The following is a 26,206-nucleotide window of genomic DNA, read 5'->3' as shown; positions in this document are numbered from 1 at the left end:
ACTATACTATACTGTGATATGTAGTACATATATATTCTAATTGAATATTATTGTACTTGTTTTTTTATTGTAATATATTACTATATTTTGGAGCTAGCATTTATAATTCTATAATTTGTTATTTTTGTGTGTGTATATATATATATATATATATATATATATATATATATATATATATATATATATATATATTATACTTTTTTTTTTTTTACTGATTCAGAGAGTAAGGAATACTTTTGTTTAATCTCATCCAGATTTTTTGGTTAATATGTTGAAACAAATGTATTGTTTTTCTTTAAGTAACTCTGATCGAAAAGCATTAATGAAAAGAGTTAAACTAAAAACAGAATAAAGACAATTCCTAAAAATGCAGCTGATCCACAAAGTATAGTAGGAAATGTGCTAGTTTTCTGTGATTAAATTCAGCATGAAATAAAATTTTACACTATTTATTTTTTTAATGCATGTTACTGGTCTTATTGTGAATGATTCATAGCATCATTGCTATTTTATAAAAACAAATTGACCTCATAATCTTTAATTAAAATGTCATAACTTGCTCTTCCGGTGATATGACTGAATCTCTTCCCTGCTGATGTATGTAAGGCCGTGCTGCATTTAAGTCAGTTTTAACCTCACCCCTTTAAGAGTCATATAAACAAACCAGGCCCGCTGGCTTGCATTTACCTTTCAAAAGAGGAAGAATAACGTTGAATTCACTGTTGTGTTTGAGACATTTCACACCTGAATTATTCCAGAATTGATCACTGACTAATACAATGCAAGTCGGATGCATCATTAATATTTTTAAATGCAGGTATCTTGGGATGTACAGCATGAGTAAGGGTTCTTGAAAACAATGTGATCTATTAATCGCTTGTTTCTCATTCATCTTCATTGAGATTCAGCCTCATCATTAGCAAAGAATGCAGTGTGCTGTTTGTGTGCTGGACATGGATTAATGTTGTGAGTTAGATTATCATTCAGTTCTCAAGTCAGTCGGGCATGGTGGAAAAAGTGTGTTGCTCGCATCCAGGTCTGCAATGGCCACTTTTCTCAATCCAGTCAACAGCTGATGAATAAAATCAAGTCCCCAACCTATGTTATTTTTTGTTCAGCCTTTTGACTTGGAAATACGACACAATACAAAAAAAGTCTGTCGTAACTTTCATTTCATGCTGACTTTAAGGACAATTCAGCTGAGCTGCTCGAATCTCTGTTTACTCCATAATGTCTCACAGTGATCTCTGGAAGAGACTCGATGTAGCCCTGTTTAACCCAAATAAAGATGTCAAAGGTAGGCCAAAGTTTCTTAAGCTATTTTTATTATTTTACATATGCTTACCAAGGCATTAGATTTTATATATAGGTCTGTATTTATTTGTGCTTGCGTTATTTCTTTGGTACATTCTTTGATTTGTTGATTAGGCATCAGCGTGTGTTTTATAAAATCCATAGAACTTTTCTGTATCACAACTGTTTTTCCTGCAAGCTGTAGCTCTTGCCACTTCTCCTTGCTGATTCATTCTTCACTTCTGTGTTTGTATTTTTACTATCCATTATCATCCAGTATCATGCCGAATGTTTATGTTGGCCAATATGTTCAGTTTATGTCTTACTAGGTTCTTTTTTATGGTAAGCTATTTAGCAATTCACTGTTGATAAAACATGGTTATGTGATTTTGTTCATATGATGCCTTGTGTTCCCCTTCTGTCACTCATTTGACGTTGTGTTGAATTAAGTGACACAAGGAGTCTTCCTTGGGAGCCTTGCGTACCTCTGAACTTGAGAAAAGGCCAATGAGAAATTGGCAGACAGAATTTGCATGTCCCGCCCCTGGACATACGGGTATAAAGGGAAGCAGGCATGAGTCTGTCAGTCAGATTTTGTCTTCGGAGCCGAGCGGTTGTGCATCAGCAAGCTGAGTCTCACTGCTGTTCCACTCACTTCTGTGGCAGAGCACTGCTGTTGGATCTACGGTGCAATTCCAGCAGCGTTCTCTCTCTGCACGCTGTGCAGTCCATGCCCCTTGGCACTTCGACATCGCTTCAGTCTAAAAGTGTGTTCTCCCTCCTAAAAGAGATTTATTTCTCTAAAAGAGTTTATTTTCACACACAAACGCAATACACAGAAGGCATTGAATGTCCTTTTCAGGACGTGTCTTTTTAAAGATGTCTTTCCTTCTCTGTGTAGTTCCTGGATGCGGTCAATTTCTCTCCACTTCTGACCATCATAAGAGCTGCCTCGTGTGCCTGGGCTGCGATCACACGCAGGCAGCGTTTTATGAATTGTTCATGTTATCACTGCGAGAACATAGCCATGGCAACGTTGTGGTCGTGGCTTTCTTTCCTCACGATAGAAAGCCACTTCAGCTGGCCCCCGTACCATGCCTCCTTCCTACGGAAATGGGGCCACCGTGGCTGGCAATGAAGGTGATTTGGGGCGTACAGCGGGCTCGGTTTGAGGCTGATGCGCGGATGTCTGCTATGCTTTCCCGGGCCGCCGCGAGTCTGAGGCTGGACTCGAAACTTCCATCCCCCCCTCACTCCTCACGGCTAGTTGATCGGTTCCACAGGGCAGGGCGCCACTCATAGCCACATAGAGGGCTGTCCCCCTCCACCTTGAATGTGCATGTAGCCGCTATCGTGGACCACCATGATGCAGAGGACGGCAAGTCCTTGGGTAAGCACAACTTGATTATCAGGTCCCTTAGAGGCGCAGCAGGCTGAATCCTCCCCGGCCAAGGCTGTTCCCCTCCTGGGATCTCTAAGTGGTCCTCTCGGGCGTTCAGAGACCCCTCTTCGAGCCGCTTGACTCAGTTGAGCTCAAGGCACTCTCCTGGAAGATGGCCCTCCTGATAGTGCTAGCTTCCATCAAGAGAGTTGAGGAACTGCAAGCGTTCTCTGTCAGTGAGACTTGCCTGGATTTCGGTCCGGCACATACTCACGTTATCCTGAGACTGCGACCAGGTTACGTGCCCAAGGTTTCTAAGACCCCCTTCAGGGACCAGGTCATGAACCTGGAAGCAAGCTGCCCTGGGAGGAGCCAGACCCAGCCTTCTCATTGCTGTGTCCAGTACGTGCTTTGTGTATCAATTTGAACCGCACGCAGAGTTCTAGATGTTCTGAGCAGCTCTTTGTCTGCTTCGGCGGATGGTGGAAAGGGAATGCCTTCTCCAAACTGAGGCTGCCTGCTGGGTTGTCGACGCCATTTCCTTGGCCTTCCAGACTTTCACTCCCTTGCGGGTTCGAGCACACTCGATGAGAAGTGTGGCATCCTTGTGGGCACTGGCCAATGGCACCTAAGCATCGCTTCCTGGATGTTCTTCCTCCCTAGCCTTCTGGCCTGCGAATTCAGCGGAGCAATTTGCGACCAGACCCACTACGAGCCACAAGTGTTCCGTACTGGGGTAGGGCTCCACAGGCTTAATTCCCTCTTCAGGCAACTCCCTGTGATGTATTTTCCATTGTACGGTACCCCTGCCGGCAGACCTGTGTCTCACTTGGGCAGTCCCACTACCCCCGGTCGCCATGTTTGTAGAGCTCCTCCCTCATCAGGCAAGACCTACCACTGCACCGCTCCCAGGTGTGGTTTGACAACCCACGTGGTGTATTAGCCACATATCACCTCCCTCTAGTCTGGGCAGGACGTGGCCTCTGCAGGGTCTTTTCCCCCTGAAAGAATAGTATCGGGAAAGACTGCCTTCCCCTATGCATTTCTTAGCGTTAAGGTAGCCCAGCCGCTTCACACCCTATGCGAGAGAAAAGGCTGCGGCTGCCGGGCTTGCTCCCATGTTGTTCATGTAGCACCTGTTCCCCCCTCAGGGGTGCTGTGAACCTAAGGTCTGTATATGACACCTTTTCTGGGGCGTTGGGGAGGGATACGTGCGGCTGATACAGTTGCTTCTAGCATGCAACAGCCTGCTTGCACCTATGTCAGCAGTTCACATAACACAGACTAGTGCGTGTCAAGTCAAGTCAGTTTTATTTGTATGCACCTTTCACAACACACATCGTTTCAAAGCAGCTTTACAGAAGATCAGGCATTGACAGACGATTAAACTTTAATGTCTATAATGTCGATGAATCATCATTGTGTAATTAGATAAAATACAATTGTTAATCGTGTTTAAAAATAAGTAATTAAATAATAATTGTATTAATAACCCCAGTGAGAAAGCTGAAAGCGACTGTGGCAAGGAACACAAAACTCCAAAAGATGTTGATTAATGGAGAAAAATAATCTTGGGAGAAACCAGACTCACTGTGGGGTCCAGTTCCCCTCTGACTAACCCCCCAACCCTAAACCAGACTCACTGTGGGGGCCAGTTCCCCTCTGACTAACCCCACCCTAACCCTAAACCAGACTCACTATGGGGGCCAGTTCCCCTCTGACTAACCCCACCCTAACCCTAAACCAGACTCACTATGGGGGCCAGTTCCCCTCTGGCTAACATCATGAATATAATGTAAATATTACTTATGTATAGTTAAAGTCATGGTCTAACCCTAAACTAAGTAAGTGTTAAGGGTCAATGTTTAAACATCGATTTTGTTTGAACTGTGTTAAGATTAATGACCACAGGCTTTGAAGTCAAGTCAAGTCAAGTCAATTTTATTTGTATAGCGCCTTTCACAACACACATCGTTTCAAAGCAGCTTTACAGAATATCAGCATTAAGAGATGATAAAACTGTAATGTCTATAAAGTCAATTAATCATCATTGTGTAATTTAGATAAAATACGATTTTTAATAGTGTTTAAAAATAATTAAATGATAATTGTATTAATAACCCCAGTGAGCAAGCTGTAGGCGACTAGTCCATCTAGATAAATTGCAGAAGTTCACATAGATGCAATTGTCCTTGTTAATTGGCTGATGAAGGCTTTTGTTGGCAATTGTTATTCTATGCATTCCATTTCAAGATCGTAATCCATCAATAGACCGTGGTAATTCAGGCAGAGATCAGGGATGTGAAACGCAGTTCAACCTGGCCTGTAATTTCGGTGAGGTTTGGTGTGCTCCATCCTAAATCCAAGGTTCAGACAATGGCATATGAAGTATCCCATGTCTTATGGTTTGAGTTGGCATCAGTTCATCCTCTCAAGTCCATCATAATAGACCGAAGTGATGTTTGTCTGGCAACTGCTGCATTTAGTCATCATCATTCAGCAACATGTAGCAGTGGAGTCCAACACGAAGCAGGAATGCTGCTGATCCAGCCGGTTCTGGTGACCTCCGGATAGGAGTCCCGAGGTTGAGATAGGGAAACAAATAAAATAATATTAGCATAGATGCCATTAAATTTATTGCAGAGTTATAAATCATGCTCAATATTTCTGGTTCCGGCAGACCCATCTAAAGCAGCCTAACTGTGGGTTGGAGGATAAATTAGGTGTATGCCTGGATAAATAGAGGAGTCTTTAATCTAGACTTAAACTGAGAGAGTGTGTCTGGATCTCGAACAGTGTTTGGGAGACTATTCCATAGTTTAAAAGCCAAATATGAAAAGGATCTACCCCCTTTTATGGATTTTGATATTCTAGGAACTATAAACAGGCCAGAATGATCATATTTTTTGGTTCTCGTCAGCACTCTGGCTGCTGCATTTTGAACCAATTGAAGTTTATTTACTGATCTTGCTGGACATCCTCCCAGTAATGCATTACAATAATCTAGTCTTGAGGTCATGAACGCATGAATTAGTGTTTCAGCATCAGCAACAGAGAGCATGTGCCGTAATTGAGCAATATTTCTGAGGTGGAAGAATGCTGTGCTACAAACATTTGTAATTTGATTTTCAAAGGACAGATTGGTATCAAACATAACACCTAAGTTCTTCGCTGTTGAAGATGATGTAACAGAATATCCATCTAGAGTCAAATTATATTTTAGTGGCTTATTTTTAGAGTTTTTTGGTCCAATAATTAGTACCTCTTTTTTGTCAGAATTGAGTAGATGGAAATTTCTGGCCATCCAATCTTTTATTTAATTGATACACTCTGCTAATTTCGAGAATTGTGAAATCTCATCAGGTTTTGAAGAAATATAAAGTTGTGTATCGTCAGCATAGCAGTGGAAACTTATTCCACGATTCCTGATAATATCTCCCAGGGGAAGCATATACATGGAGAAAAGCAGAAGCCCTAAAACTGATCCCTGTGGCACTCCATACTTTACTTTTGTTTGGTTTGACAATTCCTCATTTACATAGACAAAGTGGTGTAGCGGTCTGATAAATATGACCTAAACCATGCTAATTTATCTCCACAAATGCCAACATAATTCTTCAGCCTATTCAAGAGAATGTTGAATTATGAAATTCTTTGTATATACCACTTCTCTGTATAAATGAACATATTTGGGAGGATACTACCTTTTCTAGTATTTTTGACATAAACGGGAGATTTGAAATCGGTCTATAATTAGACCGTCATTAAATCAATCATTAACGTGCATGGACCAAAGTTAATTTTGTAGATTATTCAATGTCTTTCTTGCCTTGTCAAAGTTTCTCTGCTTCTTGTCAAGGTTGGCAGCCAATGCATTTGCCCTCTCCACATCAATCATGAGGTCCTCTACTTCACCCTGCAGTCTCTGTTTGGTCTTTTCCAGAGAGGCACACTTGGAGTTCACAGCCTCAATGGATTCTTCAGCTTCCTGCAGACGTTGGGCCAACTTTTTCCTGAGGACAGATATATGAAATTATGCTATCTCATTCTAGCAATTGTGAGTTGTTCAATACTTTTTTGCTTTACTTACTTTGATTCCTCAAGCTCCTCAGTGCGCTGGATGGCATCAGTCTCATATTTGGTTCTCCACTGAGCCACCTCACTGTTGGCTTTAGACAGTCCACGCTGCAGTTCAGTTTGGCCTCCTGTTCCTCCTCAAACTGCTCTTTGAGCAAATCACAGTCATGGCAGGCAGACTGAACCGCGTGGGCCAGGGCATTTTGAATTTTCTGGAAAAACATGGATGTAACTATATTTTTAGACATTAAAGATGTTGTTACACTTTCACTTCCTCTTCAACAAGTCTCTTGAGTTCCTCGATTTGCTAAATATAAGCCTGTTTTCCTCTGGGCAGCTGAGATACAAGAGCATCTTTCTCTTCCATTTGGCAACTAAATTCACCTGATAGATCAGAATAGCATTAGTCATGTATATTTATTATTAAACAATGTAACCTGTTACCATGAAATACTTACCATTTTCAGTCTGAAGTCTTGCTTTTTGTGCATTAACATCATTCAGTTGACGTAGGTTCTCATCATTCTTGGTTTTTATTTCACTCAGTAGGTTCTCAAGAGTACGGCATATCTTTTCTAAATTAGCCTATAGAAATGCAAGGATGAGTACAGGTGTCTTTAAGGGACATTTTGTTTGATGATCTGTAGTCCATGTGATTACCTTTAATTTAGCCACAGCCTCCATGTTGCTTGATAAGTCATCAATCTCCATCTTGTATTCACTCTTCTCCTTCTCCAGCTTCTGCTTGACACGCTGGAGGTTGTCGATCTGTTCTCCCAGCTCAGCCACACTGTCTGCCTGCTTCTTCCGGAGAGCTGCTGCTGTAGCTTCATGCTGTAAGGTGGATTCTTCAAGATCACGACGCAACTTCTGGAATTCAGCTTCACACTTCTTATTCATCTCAATCTGGGCAGAAGTGGCACCACCAGCTTCCTCAAGCCTCTCGCTGATCTCTTCAAGTTCCCTGGACAGATCAGCTCTCTGCTTCTCAACTTTAGCACGAGCAGCTCGCTCAGCCTCAATTTCTTCTTCCAGCTCCTCAATTCGGGCCTTATTAATGAAAAAATATAATTATCTTGTTAAACTGGGAACATGTCTTGCCTAGAGATGCATCTACTTTACAGTTCAACCTATAAAGGATATTACCTGAAGTTCTTTGATCTTCTTCTGAAGCTGTGCTCCCCAAAGACTGTTCATCTTCAATCTTGCTGAGAAACTGGCTTATCTCAAAGTCCTTCCTGTTTTGAAAAAATTGATGTTTGGTAAAATCTGCTATTGAATTACCTGGCACAGGTATTCTATCTCAATGATTCTTGCACACAATTAACTTCTACTCACTTTTTAATCTTCTCCTCTGATTGTTGTTTGTCATTCTCCAGGTCCATTATGGACTCCTGTGCCAGTTTCAGATCACCCTCAAGCTTCCTCTTGGCTCTCTCAAGGTCCATACAGAGCTTCTTCTCTTGCTCCAGAGAGCCCTCAAGCTGTTGTCATAGAAATGTTGTCACAGTGCATTACAATCTGGGATACAACAACAGAAGAAAGCTATATTCATCTTCTCATCTTTATGACCTAATTCTGAAGCCAATCATCTTACATCATCCACTTGCTGCTCAAGCTTTGTCTTCGCCTTTGTCAGAGTGTTAACTTTGTCTTCCTCTGCCTGAAGGTCATCAAGAGTCTGCTGGTGTGCCTCTTGGAGGGCTTTCTTCTCTTTGGTCAGCTTGGCTATGCTCTCGTCCTGAGAGGCCATTTCCTCAGTCAGGTTTTTCATCTAAATTAAAATATTGTTCAATAGTTTCATTCACAAGAGCCTGAAGAATAGGCAGTGTGTGGAATATGTGATTTAAATGAACCTTATTTTCAGTTGCAGGTTTCTCCTTCTCCACTTTTGCTAAGGTGAGCTCCAGGTCATCAATATCTTTCTTCAGCTCAGAGCATTCATCTTCCAGTTTCCTCTTCTTAGCCGTCAGTTCAGCATTGATTTCCTCCTCGTCCTCCAGTCTCTCGGTTGTCTCTTTTGAGTTTGGCCTCGCTGGATCTTGCTTTTGATGAGACCTTCACATCTCTCCTCAGCATCAGAGAGATTTATTACAGTATATTATACAGGTACATTTGCTTATATGCCTGTGAGGTCCACATATACACTACAAAAGAACTGAAATACCCACAGATGCTACTTGCAGTTGAAGGTCATTTTTCTCCTGTAGGATTGAAACCATTTTCTCCTCAAGCTCCTTCTTTTTGGCCAATGCCTTTGCTAAATCTTCTTTCATCTTCTCAAAGTTCTCCTTCATGGCGACCATTTATTTTTCAGTCTCTGCACTCTTCAGAAGAGGCTTGATCTTAAAATACAGCTTCATCCATGGCCAGTGTTTCACATTCATGAATGAGCGGATGTTGTATTGAATCAAGTGTATTCTCTGAATAAAAAATATAATCAACAAAGCAGTCAATATAACAATTTGGTTCTGGTCAGTATTGTTTTAAAGATAATATTCTAAGTAAATTTTACCTCCTCTCCATCATTTTGACAAACTCTCTCCTCATGAGGTATCCACGGCACAAAGCATGAGTCTAGATAACCAGCGATGCCAGTTTCTCATCTCGCATCTCCTCAAGGGTACCCAGCAGACCAGCTTTGAAAAAAACCTACAAGGACATTTAAATGATTGCAGCAGTATAATAATGAAGAAACGGTTATCCTTTATGAAGGTTTGTCCTTCATTATTTGATATGTAGCTCACCTTAGTGTGCCCAAACTTGTACTGGGTGTGGTCAACATAAATTGAGCCCAAGAGTTTCACTGAACCCTTTTTGTTGTCAATAAACTGTCCCTCAGGGATGACACTGGCATTTAATACTTTGTATCTAGAAGATATTAGGGAGGATTTTATGTTTGTTTAGAAATGTAAAAAAAAGCCATAGAGTTATTTCATCTTGAGGTGAAGAACAAGGGCCAAATGCATTTATGTTAACCTCTGCTTGAAGTCACCATAGATCACTGGTTCTCAAAGTGTGGTACGCAGACTCCCTCTAGTGGTACGCAGAGGAATCATTGAATTTCGATCTCACCGGTGTGAGTAGAACTGTGAGTGCATGACTTGACCAACTGATAAATTAAAACTGTGCTTTCGTGCGTTGGCTGGCACTGAGCCAGAGACGTACACACTCAGCGGAGTCATATCATTCAGACATTCAGACATTTAAATTCACATAAGTACTAAAAAAAACAATATATTTAGAGTTTGTAAAATACACACTGATGTCTATGGAAGAGGCAATAATATTCCTATCCATTATAATCAGGTGGCGCCCATCGCCCATAGAGCTCAACTAACGTGATAATTATAAAGGTGATGATTATAATGGTAATGCTATAGTATAGCTAACAAATTTGTGAATATTTTGAATAAAAAAGGAAATAAAAGCAGATCATCAGTCATTCAGTGGCTGTGGTCACGTGACAAGCAATGACGTGTCACCATGGAAACAATAATTATTATTTTATTATAAATAAAACTGCCTGGTTTTTGAGCTGTGCATAACTGTAGCTGAATAATTAGGCCTACTACTACTGTATTTTAATGTTGGTCGTTATGGTGGTACTTGGAGAACCAAATATTTTCTGAGGTGGTACTTGGTGTAAAAAGTTTGAGAACCACTGCCATAGATTATTCTGCTGGGAAAACCCTTTCTGCAAATTCTGATACCCTCTAGCACACCATTACACCTGAGCTGGTGGATAACCAGGAAGTTCTCCATCAGACCTGAAATTGAGATGTTTTTAAGGTTCCAATGACTTTAATAAAACTGTGATGCATTGAACATTTCAGGGATCAAGTTTACCTGGAGTCTTGGACTCATTAGGAATCAAGCAGCGCACAAAGTGAGGGTGAGTGCTCCTCAGGTTAGTCATCAGCTTTCCCAAGTTCTCCTGTGGAATTGCTCATGTCATTAATCTCTACACCCAGATTTTTTCAAATGAAATGTTTTCATTTTATGTTATGATTTTGTGTATACCCTAAACAGCGCAGACACAGTCTGGAAGGAACCACCCTTCTTCTTGCCTGCTTTCTTTCCACCACCTTCACCTGGGAATTAATTAGTGTTATTTTTAAAGGTTATTTTTCTCCATTAATCAACATCTTATGGAGTTTTTTGTTCCTTGCCACAGTCACTTTCAGCTTGCTTACTGGGGTTATGTTATGAGTGTAGGTGAGCAGGAAAGCAGACGAGGGGCGAGGATCTAAATGCAGCAGGACTTTATTGAATAACAAGGGCGGAAACAACACGAACAAATGAAACATCCACAATGGGAAAAAGTAAAACAAAAACACGAAGGCACACAAGGAGTTAACAGGCGGGGAAACCAACAACGGAAAACATGGGAACCAGGCATCTACATACATCAAAGACCGACAGGGGAATGGAGAAACAAACAGGGTTAAATACACAGACACAATGAAGACTAAACGAGACACAGGTGAGAACAATGATGAGTGCAGGCAGTGAGGGAGGTTGGGAATTGTGGGAAATGTAGTTTATACAAGGACAGTGAAACACGGGGCGGACAACAAGGAAAACGTGACATGGAACGTGATCAGTGGAGAGTGAAACAGAAAACACGGGGCAGACAACACAGGATCGTAACATAGCCCCCCTCAAAAGGACCGGATTCCAGACGGTCAAAGGAAACACAAAAATAACAAAAGCAAAATGTTCCAGTCGAGAGGGGCTAGAAGAGGGGGAGAACAGACAGACAAAAGGGGGCACAAGGGACACAGAGACAGACCAAGGAGGCACAAAGGGCAATCAGGCAGTCCACGGAGGCAAAAGGGACGGACAGGCAGACCAGGGAGGCCGAGAGGGCCAACAGGCAGTCCATGGTGGTATGAGACGGGGAATGGGTCAGGTAGCCTGGGGGGCGTCCACCGGGTAGGGATAGGTTTAGGAGGCCAGGGAGGTGTCAACCGGGCAGGGCCAGGTTTAGGGAGCCTGGGAGGAGGAGTGGCCACTGGGGGAGCTGGTGGAGCTGCGTGAGGTGGAGCCAAGGAGGACTTCTGAGGCGGAGCAGTCGAAGACTTGGGTGGCGGCGCCGAAGGAGGTGCAGGCAGGGTCGCAGGAGACCCTGGGGGTGGAGCAGAGGCAGGCAGAGCCGTGGGGTACACTGTCGGCGGAGCCGTAGAAGGCTTGGGAGGCGGCGCCGTGGAAGGCGTAGGCGGAGCCGAGGGAGGTTCATGAGGCGGAGCTGAGGGAGGCTCAGGAGGTGGAGCTGAAAGAGGTTCTGGAGGCTCAGGAGGCGGAGCTGAGGGAGGCTCTGGGGGCTCAGGAGGCGGAGCTGAGGGAGGTTCTGGACGCTCTGGAGATGGAGCTGAGGGAGGCTCTGGAGGCCCAGGAGGCGGAGCTGAGGGAGGCTCTGGAGGCGGAGCTGGGGGAGGTTCTGGAGGCTCAGGAGGCGGAGCTGTGGGAGGCCCAGGAGGCGGAGTCGAAGGAGAATCAGGAGGCGGAGCCAAGGGAGGCGGAACCATGGAAAGCCCTGGGTCCTCAGGAGGCGGAGCCAAGGGAGGCGGAACCATGGAAAGCCCTGGGTCCTCAGGAGGCGGAGCCGTGGGAGGCTCTGGAGGTGGAGCCGTAGGAGGCTTGGGAGGCGGAGCCGTAGGAGGCTCGGGAGAAAAGCCGTAGGATGCTCTAGAGGCGGAGCCCTAGAAGGCTCTGGGGTCTCTGGGAGCAGAGCCGTAGGAGGCTCGGGAGAAGAGCCGTAGGATGCTCTGGAGGCGGAGCCCTAGAAGGCTCTGGAGTCTATGGGAGCAAAGCCGTAGGAGGCTCGGGAGGCAGAGCCGTAGGAGGCTCAGGAGTCTCTGGGAGCAGAGCCGTAGGAGGCTCTGGAGGCAGAGCCGTAGGAGGCTCTGGAGGCAGAGCCGAAGGAGGCTCGGGAGGCGGAGCCGTAGGAGGCTCGGGAGGCGGAGCCATAGGAGGCTCGGGAGGTGGAGCCGTGGAAGGCTCGAGAGGCTTGAGAGGCGGAGCCCTGGGAGGCTCGAGAGACTTGAGAGGCGGAGCCCTGGAAGGCTCGAGAGGCTTGAGAGGCAGGGCCCTGGAAGGCTTGAGAGGCTTGAGGGGCGGAACCCTGGAAGACTCGAGTGACTTGAGGGGCGGAGCCCTGGGAGGCTCGGGAGTCCAAGCCCTGGAAGGCTCGAGAGGCGGAGCCCTGGAAGGCTCGAGAGGCGGAGCCCTGGAAGGCTTGAGAGGCGGAGCCCTGGAAGTCTCGAGAGACGGAGCCCTGGGAGACTCGAGTGACTTGGGGGGGGAGCCCTGGGAGGCTCGAGTGACTTGAGGGGCGGAGCCCTGGGAGGCTCGAGAGGCGGAGCCCTGGAAGGCTCGAGTGACTTGAGGGGCGGAGCCCTGGGAGGCTCGAGAGGTGGAGCCCGGGAAGGCTCGAGGAACTTGAGAGGCGGAGCCCTGGGAGGCTTGGAGAACTTGAGAGGTGGAGCCCTAGAAGGCTAGAGAGGCAGAGCCCTGGGAGGCTCGAGTGACTTGAGGGGCGGAGCCCTGGGAGGCTTGAGTGACTTGAGGGGTGGAGCCCTGGGAGGCTCGAGAGGCTCGAGAGGCAGAGCCCTGGAAGGCTCGAGAGACGGAGCCCTGGGAGGCTCAAGTGACTTGAGGGGCGGAGCCCTGGGAGGCTCGAGAGGCGGAGCCGGGAAGGCTCGAGGAACTTGAGAGGCGGAGCCCTAGACGGCTAGAGAGGCGGAGCCCTGGGTGGCTCGAGAGACTTGAGAGGCGGAGCCCTGGGTGGCTCGGGAGGCGGAGCCCTGGAAGGCTTGGGGGGCGGAGCCCTGGAAGACTCGAGAGACTTGAGAGGCGGAGCCCTGGGAGGCTCGAGAAGAGGAGCTCTGGAAGGCTCGGGAGGAGGAGCCCTGGAAGACTCGAGAGACATGAGAGGCAGAGCCCAGGGAGACTCGAGAGGTGGAGCCCTGGAAGGCTTGGGAGGCTCGAGAGGAGGAGCCCTGGAGGGCTCAAGGGGCGCTGGCTCTTGGACGTCATGGCTGCTGGCGCTGGCTCTTGGACGTCATGGCTGCTGGCGCTGGCTCTGGGACGGTCATGGCTGTTGGCGCTGGCTCTGGGACGGTCATGGCTGCTGGCGCTGGCTCTGGACCGGTCGAGGCTACAGGCGCTGGCTCTGGGACGGTCGAGGCTACAGACGCTGGCTGCTTGGCAGAGGTAGGCAGAAGCTGGAGGGCAGAGGCCTTTCCTTTTCTCCTCCTCCTGCAGGCGGACGTGGCTGGCAACGCTGGATCGCTGACCATGGCTGGCGTGGGCTCTGGCTCGCTGACCGTGGCAGGCGTGGGCTCTGGCTCGCTGACTGTGGCAGGCGTGAGCTCTGGCTCACTGACCATGGCAGGCGTTGGCGCTGGCTCGCTGACTGTGGGAGGCGTGGGCTCTGGCTCGTCGGCCGGAATAAAGAGGGGTGGTTCCTCGGCAGCGAGTTTCTCTACCACGAGACTCACATACTCTCTCCACGTGTGCTTTCCGGGTTCTGGCGCTTCCCTCCACCGGCATGATGGTAACCCGATCCAGTAGATGGATTTCAGGGAAGCGTCGTCGAACCCGGTGTAGATGGCGACAGTGGAGAAGAGAGTACTCGCGAATGGTCAAATTTGCCTGGGCCAGTTCGGTAAATTTCGCCGCTAGATCCATATTTGGTCGGTCTTTGTGTTATGAGTGTAGGTGAGCAGGAAAGCAGACGAGGGGCGAGGATATAAATGCAGCGGGACTTTATTGAATAACAAGGGCGGAAAAACACGAACAAATGAAACATCCACAATGGGAAAAAGTAAAACAAAAACACGAAGGCACACAAGGAGTTAACAGGCGGGGAAACCAACAACGGAAAACACGGGAACCAGGCATCTACATACATCAAAGACCGACAGGGGAATGTTCTTCTTCTTCTTCTTCTTCTTCTTTACTGGCGGATTGCAAACAACTTTTAGGTGCATACCGCCACCTACTGTACTGGAGTGTGTATCATCATGTTACTTAATAATTAGTTAAATTCTATTCCACAACCTTGTGTCTTTTAAAAATTTAAATAGTGCCTCCCTGGTAATTCTTATATCCTCTCTCTCTCCTTCTGATCCCAGAATCCCTACCAGATTCCACTCCCGCCCTGTCTGCTGGACCTTATCTTTAAATACCCGTCTTTCCACCTCATTCAATGTACAGTACAATATTATGTGTTCAGCATCTTCTTTAACACCACAGTTCTCACATTTCTCACTTTGCCTTTTGCCCATTAAAAATAAAGTGCCATTTAGCCCTGTGTGATCCACCCTTAGCCTTGTCATTATAATTTCCTCTCTCCTGGTTTTTTCCATGTCATTTTTAATACTGACAGATTTTTGTAATTTATAATATTTCCTTCCTTTCCTATCTTCTTCCCACCATTTCTGCCATATTTCAAGTCCTTTCCTCTTAACCACCGCTTTTCCTTCACCTTTCCCTAATGGAATTGTAACTGTTATTACCTTTAGTAATGCCTCTTTTGCCAGTTTATCTGCAATCTCATTCCCTTTTATCCCCTCATGTGCTGGTACCCAACAAAACTGAACATCTATACCACCCCAATGCAATCTTAACAAACTGTGATAGAGTTCTATTAGTAGATCTTCTCTGACCGATATCATTGACTGAATACTTTTTATGATAGCTAAAGAGTCTGTGCATATTACCACCCTGTCTGGTCTAACCTCTTCAACCCACTGTAATGCAATAATGACTGCTACTATTTCTGCTGTATATACAGATAACCGGTCAGTTAGTCTTTTGGATAATTTTATTTTAAAATCTGGAATATGAATACCAACTCCCACACATTCCTGTTTATTCTTGGCTCCGTCTGTATAAATCTTTAAATAATCAAAATAACTGTTTCTCATGTAATTGCTTGTATTAATTCCCACTTCCTCCATTCTCCATTCTCTTTTCTTTTCCATGATATTAACATCAATCTTTACTTCTGGGAAAAGCCATGGTGGTATATTACTTACTGGATTGGCCGTGGTGAAATCTAAGGCTTCCATTTCATATTCCCTCACTCTTTCTTCCCTTGTCCATCCAAACCCAAACCCCCGATATTTTGCATACTCCCAACATTCCTGAATTGTATCTTTGGTTGGGTTGTCATTCCCACTTCCTTTAAGTCTGATCCAATATGTCATCGCAAGTTTCTCTCTTCTTAACTCCAATGGTATCTCTTCTGCTTCTATTAGTATAGCATTAGTGGGGTTGTCTTAACAGCACCGATACATACACGTAATGCTCTGTACTGTAATCTTTTAATTTTTTCCAATGTTGTTTTTGCCGCTGCTCCATAAACTACACAACCATAATCAATTGCTGACCTCATGCATGCCCTATAGATGTTAATTAAAGACTGTCTATCTGCACCCCAGTCACATCCAGCCACAGCTCTCAGAAGATTTATAACTTTTTTGCATTTAGTTTCTAAATGCTTAATGTGTATTTTCCATGTACACCTATTATCAAACCATAGACCCAAATATTTGAATTCATTTACTTTCACCATTTGTTGTTCATATAATGTTAACTTGTCAGCATATTGCTTACGCATCTTTGTGATCATCATATAACAAGATTTGCTCGTCGACATCTTAAACCCCCACTTATATGACCACATCTCTACTTTATTAATTGCTTTCCTTATATTTCCTAATACATATGGCACATTCCTTCCTCTCATCCAAATGGCACCATCATCCGCATATAGTGCAGATTTGATACATCCATCAAAGTTTGAAAAAATATCATTTATCATTATGTTAAATAGTATTGGACTAATTGCACTCCCTGGGGAATACCATTATCTACATCCAATTCCATTGACATCTCCGATCCAACCTTAACTTTAATTTTCCTACCTGTTAAAAAGTCCATAATCCAATTATATAACCTTCCTCCAATACCCATTCTATTTAATTTAATAAGCAGTCCTTCCCTCCACATGGTATCAAATGCCTTTTCTATGTCAAAATACACTATTGTCATTAGTTCTTTCATTTTCAATGCCTTTTCCACATCATTACTTACTCTAACTAATGCATCTATTGTAGATCGTCCTTTCCGAAATCCACTTTGTATATTTGTCAGCAATCCTCTCTGTTCCAATATATGTGATAATCTGCGAACTATTATCCTCTCCATCCATTTACATAAATGTGATGTCAAAGCTATAGGCCTATAGTTGTCAGGGTTAGCTGGATCCTTACCAGGCTTATTAAATGGTAATATTACTGCACTTTTCCAACTATGCGGCAGTATTCCTTCCCTCCATATCTTATTAAAAAGTCTTAATACTAATTTGGATGATTCAACTGGTATCTGCCGAACATGGCATAACACAATTGATCTTGCCCAGGAGCTGTATATCCAGTGCCTATCAAAGCTATGTTGAGTTCCGACATTGTAAAATCCATATCTAGCGTTGACACCCCATCCTCCCTTTTCATCTTCACTTCCTTGTTCTCTCTAAGTGCAAGTTCTTTCTGCTGCTTATGGATTTCACTCAGGTGATTACAACTGTGTACTGCCACAAATACCCTACCTAACACTTCTGCCTTTTCTTTATCTGTCACTACCATCTTCTCTCTATCTATCAAAGCTGGGATTTTAACCGACGTCCTTTTTCCATTCATTCTCTTGAACATAGACCATATATCCCCTAACTCTACTCCTCTACCTATATTGGAACAGAATTCTCTCCAATTTCTCTTTTTGCTGTTTTTAATTATCCTACGTGCCACAGCCCTTTTCCTTTGATAATCTATAACATTCTCATGTACCAGATTCCTCTTTAATATTCTTAATGCCTTGTTTCGTTCTTTTACAGCTCTACTACATTCCTCGTTCCACCAAGGTACCACTTTGTTCCTTCCCTTTGTTGTTTTTTGTGGAATACTGGACTTTGCTGCATTAATAATGTGTTCTGTAATTTGCTTTGTGCATTCTTCTATGTTTCCATCTAATGTAACCCGATTGACTGACTTCTCACAACATGTCCTAAATTTTCCCCATTCTGCTTTCTCAAAACACCATCTGTTAATTGTAGTCCCTTCTTGAATACAAATGTTCAGTATTAACTGTCGTGAGAACTGGGAAATGATCACTTCCTATGGTCGATTCACCCTTAACATGCCAATCACATTTATTTACCAAACTTTCTGACACCAGTGTAATATCCAAGCACGATGTATTGCCCCTATTCACATCTATTCTTGTACCTTTTCCGTTATTAAGGCATACCAATAATCTTTCTTCCATAATTTCTTCAACTATTTCCCCATTATTATCTGTAATTTTACTACCCCATAGGCTGTTGTGCGCATTAAAATCTCCACACCATATTTCTTTCCTGTATACATTCCCTGCCATTTCATTTATTCTGTCGATACTTAATTTTTTGCATGGGTTATAAAAATTAATCAGTTTAATATGTTCCTCTTTTTTGGACTACAGATTTCTACCATTATACACTCCATATCCTCAGGACAAGGGAGTTTTCTATATGCCAACCCATCCTTCAGAAAGGTAGCACAACCTCCCCTGTTTGATTGTTAGGCCTATCATACCTTACAGAACTGAACCCTGGTATGACATAATCTAGTTGGGGTCGTAACCATGTTTCCTGTACGCATACCACATCTGGAACTACATCTAATTCATGAATATATTTTTTCAATTCTTGACCATTTGCTATTAGGCTTCTGGCATTCCACTGTAGTATATGGATTACCATAACTAGCGTTCTAACCCTCAGCTTGTGTATGTTCCCCATTTCCAGTTGCTGTCAGCATTTCATGTATCTGATCTGCTTTAACATCTCTTATATCAAGTAATCTTTCTGCTACCTCCACAATAGCCTTGATTCTGTCACTTTTCTTTTTTAACTGTACTGCAACATTGATAGTGTGACAAATGAAGGCTACAAAGTTTACCTTCTTCACTACTAATGTATCATCATTAACTTCACACTTGTGATCACATTTAACCTGAGTTTGGACTGGCGTCTGCCTTTGTTCTTGATTATCTGATATTACTGTTTTTTGAACAATTCCACTGGGGCTTTTATTTGATCCTGTTTCTCTCACTGTTTTTAATGCTTCTGCATAGGATACTTTACTTAGAATCTTAACCCTCTGGGCTTCTCTGGCTTCTCTTTGAACTTCACAACCACCAAATGCAGCACTATGCTCCCTCCACAGTTACAGCATTTCATTTTAGCATCCTTTTCACATTTACCATATTCATGTTGACCACTACATCTAGCACACCTTATTTTCCCTTTGCATTGCTGTGCTGTATGTCCCATTCTTTGACATTTGTAACATCGAATTGGTTTGGGAATGTACTCTCTCACTCTATATTTTATGTACCCCATTTGTACTGATTCAGGGAGAGTTTTCTCAAATTGTACTACCACGGATAGAGTTTCCTTTAGTGATCCATCTCGTTTACTTATAAGACGCGTAGCTCCAGTCACTTTACCTCCCTGTATCTCATTTATGACATCTTCCATTGACATACTTATTGGAACTCCTGAGATGACTCCTCTCATTTTTGCCATTGTTCCTGGTATATGTGCTTTCATCCTTTCCCCTTGAAGTGAGGACATTTTGAGTATTTTTCCTTGCTGTTGTTTGCTGCTTGCATGTATCAGTATTCTTTTATTGCTCATAAACCTAGCGAATTTAATTTTACCAATTTCTTTCTCTATCGCCTTGGTAAGTTTGATCGGGTGGTAATGTCCACCATCCTGATTAAACTCAATAATAACTTTCCATATGTTTTCTTGATCACTCTCCCTCTTATCAGTTTTCTGTTTCTCAAACTGATTAATGTTCGCTCTCAGTTTTTTGCTCGTATTCCCTTCACCAGTCTCGCTATGTTCCGACCAACTTTTCTCTCTATTCCTCTCTCTTAAAGCCCTTTTTAATCTCGCTGTTTTGGGTATCGTCCAATCCATTTCTTCCCCATCTGAACTAGTTGACATGATGTACAGTCACAGTACAGTTTATGCAAATCCGCCAAACAAAAATGCTCAAACCAACGATCCTACCTACACGACACGTCAACCCCACTCTTCTTCCGGAACGTCCGTGACCGTCTGCCCACCCGACAGGGGAATGGAGAAACAAACAGGGTTAAATACACAGACACAATGAAGACTAAACGAGACACAGGTGAGAACAATGATGAGTGCAGGCAGTGAGGGAGGTCGGGAATTGTGGGAAATGTAGTTTATACAAGGACAGTGAAACACGGGGCGGACAACAAGGAAAACGTGACATGGAATGTGATCAGTGGAGAGTGAAACAGAAAACACGGGGCAGACAACACAGGATCGTAACAGGTTATTAATACAATTATTTAGTTACTTATTTTTAAACACAATTAACAATCGTATTTTATCTAATTACACAATGACTTGAAGTGTACCTTATAATAACAGAATTTTTTGTAATTAAGAGATACAGTATGCAGATTGCTAAAATGTATTATGTATGAACACTTTCTGCTGTTGGCTTGGAAGTCACAAATGGTTATATTGAAGGCTGTTGAGATCTATACCTTCAGTAGATGCATGAGCGGCATACAGAAATGCCAGCAGTTTGAGGGATGACTTCTGGTAGAGTTGAACAACTGAATCATTCAGTGGGTCCTTGTTCTTGTCCAACCAGCCAGAAATGTTGTAGTCAACAGTGCCGGCGTAGTGCACCAGAGAGAAGTGGGCCTCTGCCTTGCCTTTGGCAGGCTTTGGCTTTTGGAAGGCTGCAGTTTTGCCAAGATGCTGATCATGCAGCTTATTTTTAAAGCTTGTGTCTGTGGCCTTGGGGAACATGCACTCCTCTTCAGGGATGGAGAAGATGCCCATTGGCTGTTCAAGAAATACTGACACTCAAGTACAAGCAACATGTACATCTCATTTTGTGAATACTCATTTTATTTTTGCTGAAAGTCCATTATCTTACCTTCTCAATAAGCTCAATGCAGGCAGCCAAGTCCATACCAAAGTCAATGAACTCCCAGTCAATGCCTTCTTTCTTGTACTCCTCTTGCTCCAGCACAAACATGTGATGGTTGAAGAACTGTTGCAGTTTCTCATTTGTGAAGTTGATGCAGAGCTGCTCCAAACTGTTGAACTGATATTTAAACAGAGGCAAGTTCTTACTACCCACTCTTATTGTCATCTTGTGATTCTTAGAGAGAGATTAGTAACTGATACTCACATCGAAGATCTCAAATCCAGCGATGTCCAACACACCAATGAAGAACTGTCTGGGCTGCTTTGTGTCCAACATCTCATTGATACGGACGACCATCCACAGGAACATTTTCTCATAGACAGACTTACAGAGAGCTGAGACAGCATTGTTCACCTGAGAAATTCAAAAGTTATTGTAGCTATATTAGGTGTTTACTTGTCAAGAAAAATGACTACTTGGGGTTGTGCTGACTAGTCACTTAGTTCTGCCACTAGCAAAACTTTGGCCATGTGTTGAGTAGTCGATGATCAGCTGGAGGAAAATTCCTCAGTCATAAAATATTTATAATTTTTTTTCTTTGTTTGTATGGACATCTGTAATGACCAAATATATCTCCCATTACATTTATGTGAAAAATATGGCTGAAACTGAACAAGTTTTATCTGGAGTCTGATAGTAGATATAAGCTAGTGGAATGTGTGTGTGTGTGTGTTGCTGCACTTTTCATGAAAACACAAACAGCCTGAATCCAGCAATAGAGTCAGGCAAGCATTAATTTCTCACCAGCATCAACTGCGTTGCACAGGACACACTTTACAGCAGCCCGTCAGACTGCTAATCCATACTGTGTGTGGTGATACTTTCTGGATGACTTGATAAAATGTCATCTGTGATAAAGTGTTCATACTGACTAACCAGAAAGTTGAAGCTGCTGGAGGCCCTAATGTCTACTGAGACATTTCAAATTTTTTCGCATTTAAATTGCTGTTAGGTAGGTAAGTCTTCACCTGGGGGACCGTCTGTCCTTTGGTCACAAACTCATTTCCAACCTTTACTCTTGGGTAGCACAAAGCTTTCAGCATGTCAGCAGAGTTCAGGCCCATGAGGTATGCGATTTTATCAGCCACTGAGGAACAACAGTTTTCCAGTCAACTTTCAGCACTGGAATTAAGGTTTTCATGCTGATATGTGGAGCGTCTCTGTCCTAATAGTACATCTTACCCTCATTGCCATCTGGTTCAGCCTGCTCCTCTCTCTGCTTCTGCTTGAACTTCATGCTGCCATGATGCATCACAGAACCTGTCAGCTTGTAGATGCTTATTTTCTCATCAGCAGTGAAGCCCAGAATGTCAATGGCGGTCTGTTTGTTCACATAGAAAATAATAGAGAATTGAGAAGAGTTTGTTATACTGTTTCTTGTAATGCTGTATTATGTTTATACGCAAGTATTTGTCTTTATTTCTACTATTCAATAGATTCTGAAGAATAATAATGTGTTTGTACACTTACATCTGTGGCAATGAACTCGTCCACATCATTGATACTCTTGACAGTGATTTCACCCTGGCTGATCATTGGATAGTCATATGGATTGGTGGTGATCAGCAGGGCCTCTGTAAAGAGTTTAAATGCAACATGTAAACAATGTTACAAAACAAAAACAAAAAATGTTTTATTAAAAACAAAATTCTGTGGATTTCCCACCGATCAGTTCTGGCTTGTGTCCAGTCATGAGCTGGTAGAAGATGTGGTAGCTCCTCTCAGCAGACAGCTGGAATGTTACTCTTGACTTTTCCAGCAGATCTTTGACAACAAATAATCAACTTTAAGTGACTCATCCACATTAGCTCAAAAATAAAGCATGTATCTGTCTCAAAACAATGCAACTTACAAGTTTCAATATCAGCTGAAGCCAGTTTTCCAGTGGTGGCAAAGTGAATCCTGATGAATTTACCCTAAGAAGATTTGGGACAAAAAAATTAAATAACATCAGTGTTAAACAGCCAGCTTTGAAAAGTAAACTAAAACTGTATAATGATCCATCTGATCAGAGCAACTCATGAAAAGGGAAGAGATGTCGTTCCTCACATTCTTGGCGTTACTATAAGTATCCAGCAGGAGGTTAGCTGCAACAATTTGGTCATCCAGTGATCCCTAGATGTAATTGTAGAATTATGTTGAGATAAAGCACAATAACATACTATAATCTATGCAGTTATCTTGAAGAGGTGTTCACAAACCTGCATTTTTCCAGGCACAGGTTCTGCTTTTTTGCCTCCAGACATTGCACCAACAGTTGCAAAGTATTGAATGACACGTTTTGTGTTTACAATCTTTCCTGCACCAGATTCTCCACTGGAGGTTCACACAAGATCTTTATTTAGTTAAAAAAACCTCAATGGATTTTGAAAAACATTTCAATTGAGAATCTCAGTTTTATCTCAACAGAAGAGCATTTACGTACGTAATCAGAACAGATGGTTCTCACAATCTGTAATAAATTGGGGTGTGTAAATGGTCTACAGATTTCCAACATATATGGGTTGGGTTTTACTGTCTATATATGATTGTGTTGAATTGTTATGTTATTTTTTATCCTAATAGGAGAATATCCATGTCCAATTAAGGCTGACTGATCAAATCTGAATATTGCATGATTTTGTGAGTAAGAATCACTGTATTAGCACTGGCCAAAAAATACATCAAAACATAAATTAAAATGTATATATAGGTATGCAATACAATATTGTGAAAATAATAATAATTATGATTTTATATTCTTTTTCCCTTATATTATTTTAAGTGTGAGTAGTGGGGAAAGTTAAGCAGAAATGGGCAGGTTAAAAACAGTGATTTGAACTGATATAAGCAGATTGAATATAAGATGAGCATGATAAAAACGTCCTGAAATACTTTATCTTCCCACATACATAAGAATCCAAGGTTGTGTTTAATAGATTTGTTATGGCAAGAGTGAATATCCCAGACTTTTGGCTCAATGTAAATCAGATTAAACCTCACAAGACTTGAGCCGTCCTTCGTGGCAGCAGTTAATCATACTGGCACTTCAGTCATGTGTGGCACAGCCGTGGAGGAGCTGTCAAATATCAGTGGTGTACAGTTTCAATGCACATGCAAGTTTAGTGTATTTATAAATAAGTCATTTCAAACAAGATGGTCAGACTAAATGGTTTGTGTTGTGAGAAGGAATGCAGTCTAAATTTATATCCTTGATGGTTAATACTCTCTTCAGGGAGTTTTATGCAGATGCTCTGATATTATAGGAAATATGCAGTTAGTGCTGGTGTTCTGATCATTTCAACATTTACAGCCTCATAAATATCAACCCATAGCCCTCTCAGCATAACTCTAAGATGGCAACCAGAAACGTAAAGCCCTTGTAAATTTGTATCCGTTTGTAGATCAGACATCGTCTGTGAATGGCGATGAATATATATAATAGATATGAAGACACATTGTTGGACTAATGGATCAAAAATGGTTCAGATCACGTAGATTTCCATGTGATCAAGCATTCCCAGTTTGGGGTTTTATCAGCAGTTTAGCCAATATTTCAACAGTGCTTAACTTGTTGTTTGGCGTCAGTCCACGATCTTGAGTCCGGGTCATCTGGGGAGAGTCCGCATGCTTCTGGTATACAGTTGCAGGACTTCTGCAGGCAAAGCATTTTTATTAATAAGTCATGTCAAAGAAGGCAGTCCTCTGTGGATGGGTTATATTTTGTTCTTTTCAGAAGTTACTTGTATTTGTTGTTTCAGGGTCGTGAGGTCAGAGATGATGGTCATTCATGTCTATCTGTCCTGGCTTTGGAAACATTTCTGCTATATATATGTTATTACATATATATGTTGTTGATTTGTGTATTTATGAAATACTACTGAATGATATTTTTCTTCCACTGGTTTTACAAGATCTTTGTCAAATCAATGTTGTTTATAAATAAAGTGTTTGTTGAACTTTCGTAAAACAGTTTATTTTATGGGATTATGCTTTTTTCTGTGTACTGTAATCTTCAGCCTCTGTGTTTTTAACAGACTAGAAATAGACACTCAGTGCATGTCTGTAAGTGATAAGTTTGGACATGAAGAGCATTAGCTTGAACGTGCATTTAATTACAGCAGCAGCTGCGATGTTTTAGCTGTTTTCCATCAGGAAACTGAATCTCTTTTACACAAATGTCCATAAGACCTTATGAGCCCTTGCAGCATCTCCTTTACACATGTAAATATAGCACATGGCTGTTGCCCCGTCATTTGTCTTCTACACGTCCTGCAGCATTAAAATTGTGTGTTTACACCCTCGACTGTCACTGAGCAGGATGGAGTTCATTTATACACGTGTCAGATCAACCTCAGGGCTTCAGGTAGAGCCGAGACATTCACAATTCAGTTTGTGATGTGAGACGCTTTTGAAGGACATCTCAAATCCAACCCTGAATTGCTGCAAAACGTCCTTCTCACAACTAGTGGGCAGCAGCTGAAAGATCACAGTTTAATCAGAACATTTTCAGGTAATGGAATTAAAGTGATTCTGAATAATAAAAAGACAAAATGTCTCCATCTCATAATCTTGATTTAATAACAATCAAATAAAGTTTGATTGTAAACTTTATGATTGAAAATGTACTTAATTCATGTAAATCAACATATATTTATAAATGCTTTATTTGCAATATAAATCCAGCATGACATGTAATACAAACAAAAATAAGCACCTGATCTGTTTATAAGAGTCACACACCGTCTGTCCATAATGAAAGTAATAGATGCTGTTTGTGTGTTCATGTTCACTGGACCGGCAGCTGGTTTAAACGCCACACATTTAGAGCCAGCTGTTGAACACTACCTGTTCCGAACACACTGTCATTGTCATCAGGTATTATACATGTGTAATCAGTTACATTCAGCATCTCACTTCTATGATTAATAATTGTTCACACTTTACAATGGGACCTGGTGAGTTTATGGTTTGACATTATTTGGGGGAAATTATTGATGTTGTTATATGAAATATGGTCTAAATGTATATATAAATACACATACATTAAACGGAACAATGGTTTCATTACATTCTTCAAACCTTTAGTCCTCTGTTCACTTTCATTATGCAGCAATCAGACAACATCTACACATGACTCAAACAAAATCAGTTTAACAAAGAGAAAAGAAGAATTTTAATTCACCATAAAAAACTCTTCCAAATTAAAAATAAATCTAATTATAATACTAATGATTTTCATAAATTCATCCGTTGAAATTCATAATTCAAGGCATTCGATTGATAATGTAACAAACATAGGTTACAAACCAAGTCATAATTAAATATAAAACCAAGGAATCAAAAACGAACATTTCCTGCTTAAATTAAATAAACA

At 42.4% G+C, this 26,206-nt stretch overlaps 1 pseudogene; it reads right to left on the bottom strand.

Annotated features, from left to right (window-relative positions):
- Positions 1 to 4,599: 4,599 nt before the first annotated feature.
- LOC127641209 (myosin heavy chain, fast skeletal muscle-like) lies at positions 4,600 to 23,096 on the bottom strand (annotated as a pseudogene).
- Between the last annotated feature and the right edge of the window lie 3,110 nt (positions 23,097 to 26,206).

The sequence above is a fragment of the Xyrauchen texanus genome, chromosome 50 (assembly GCF_025860055.1).
Source record: "Xyrauchen texanus isolate HMW12.3.18 chromosome 50, RBS_HiC_50CHRs, whole genome shotgun sequence".
Lineage (NCBI taxonomy): Eukaryota > Metazoa > Chordata > Actinopteri > Cypriniformes > Catostomidae > Xyrauchen > Xyrauchen texanus.
The sequence above is the reverse complement of the archived record's forward strand: the minus strand, read 5'-3'. Positions and strand labels throughout refer to the sequence as shown.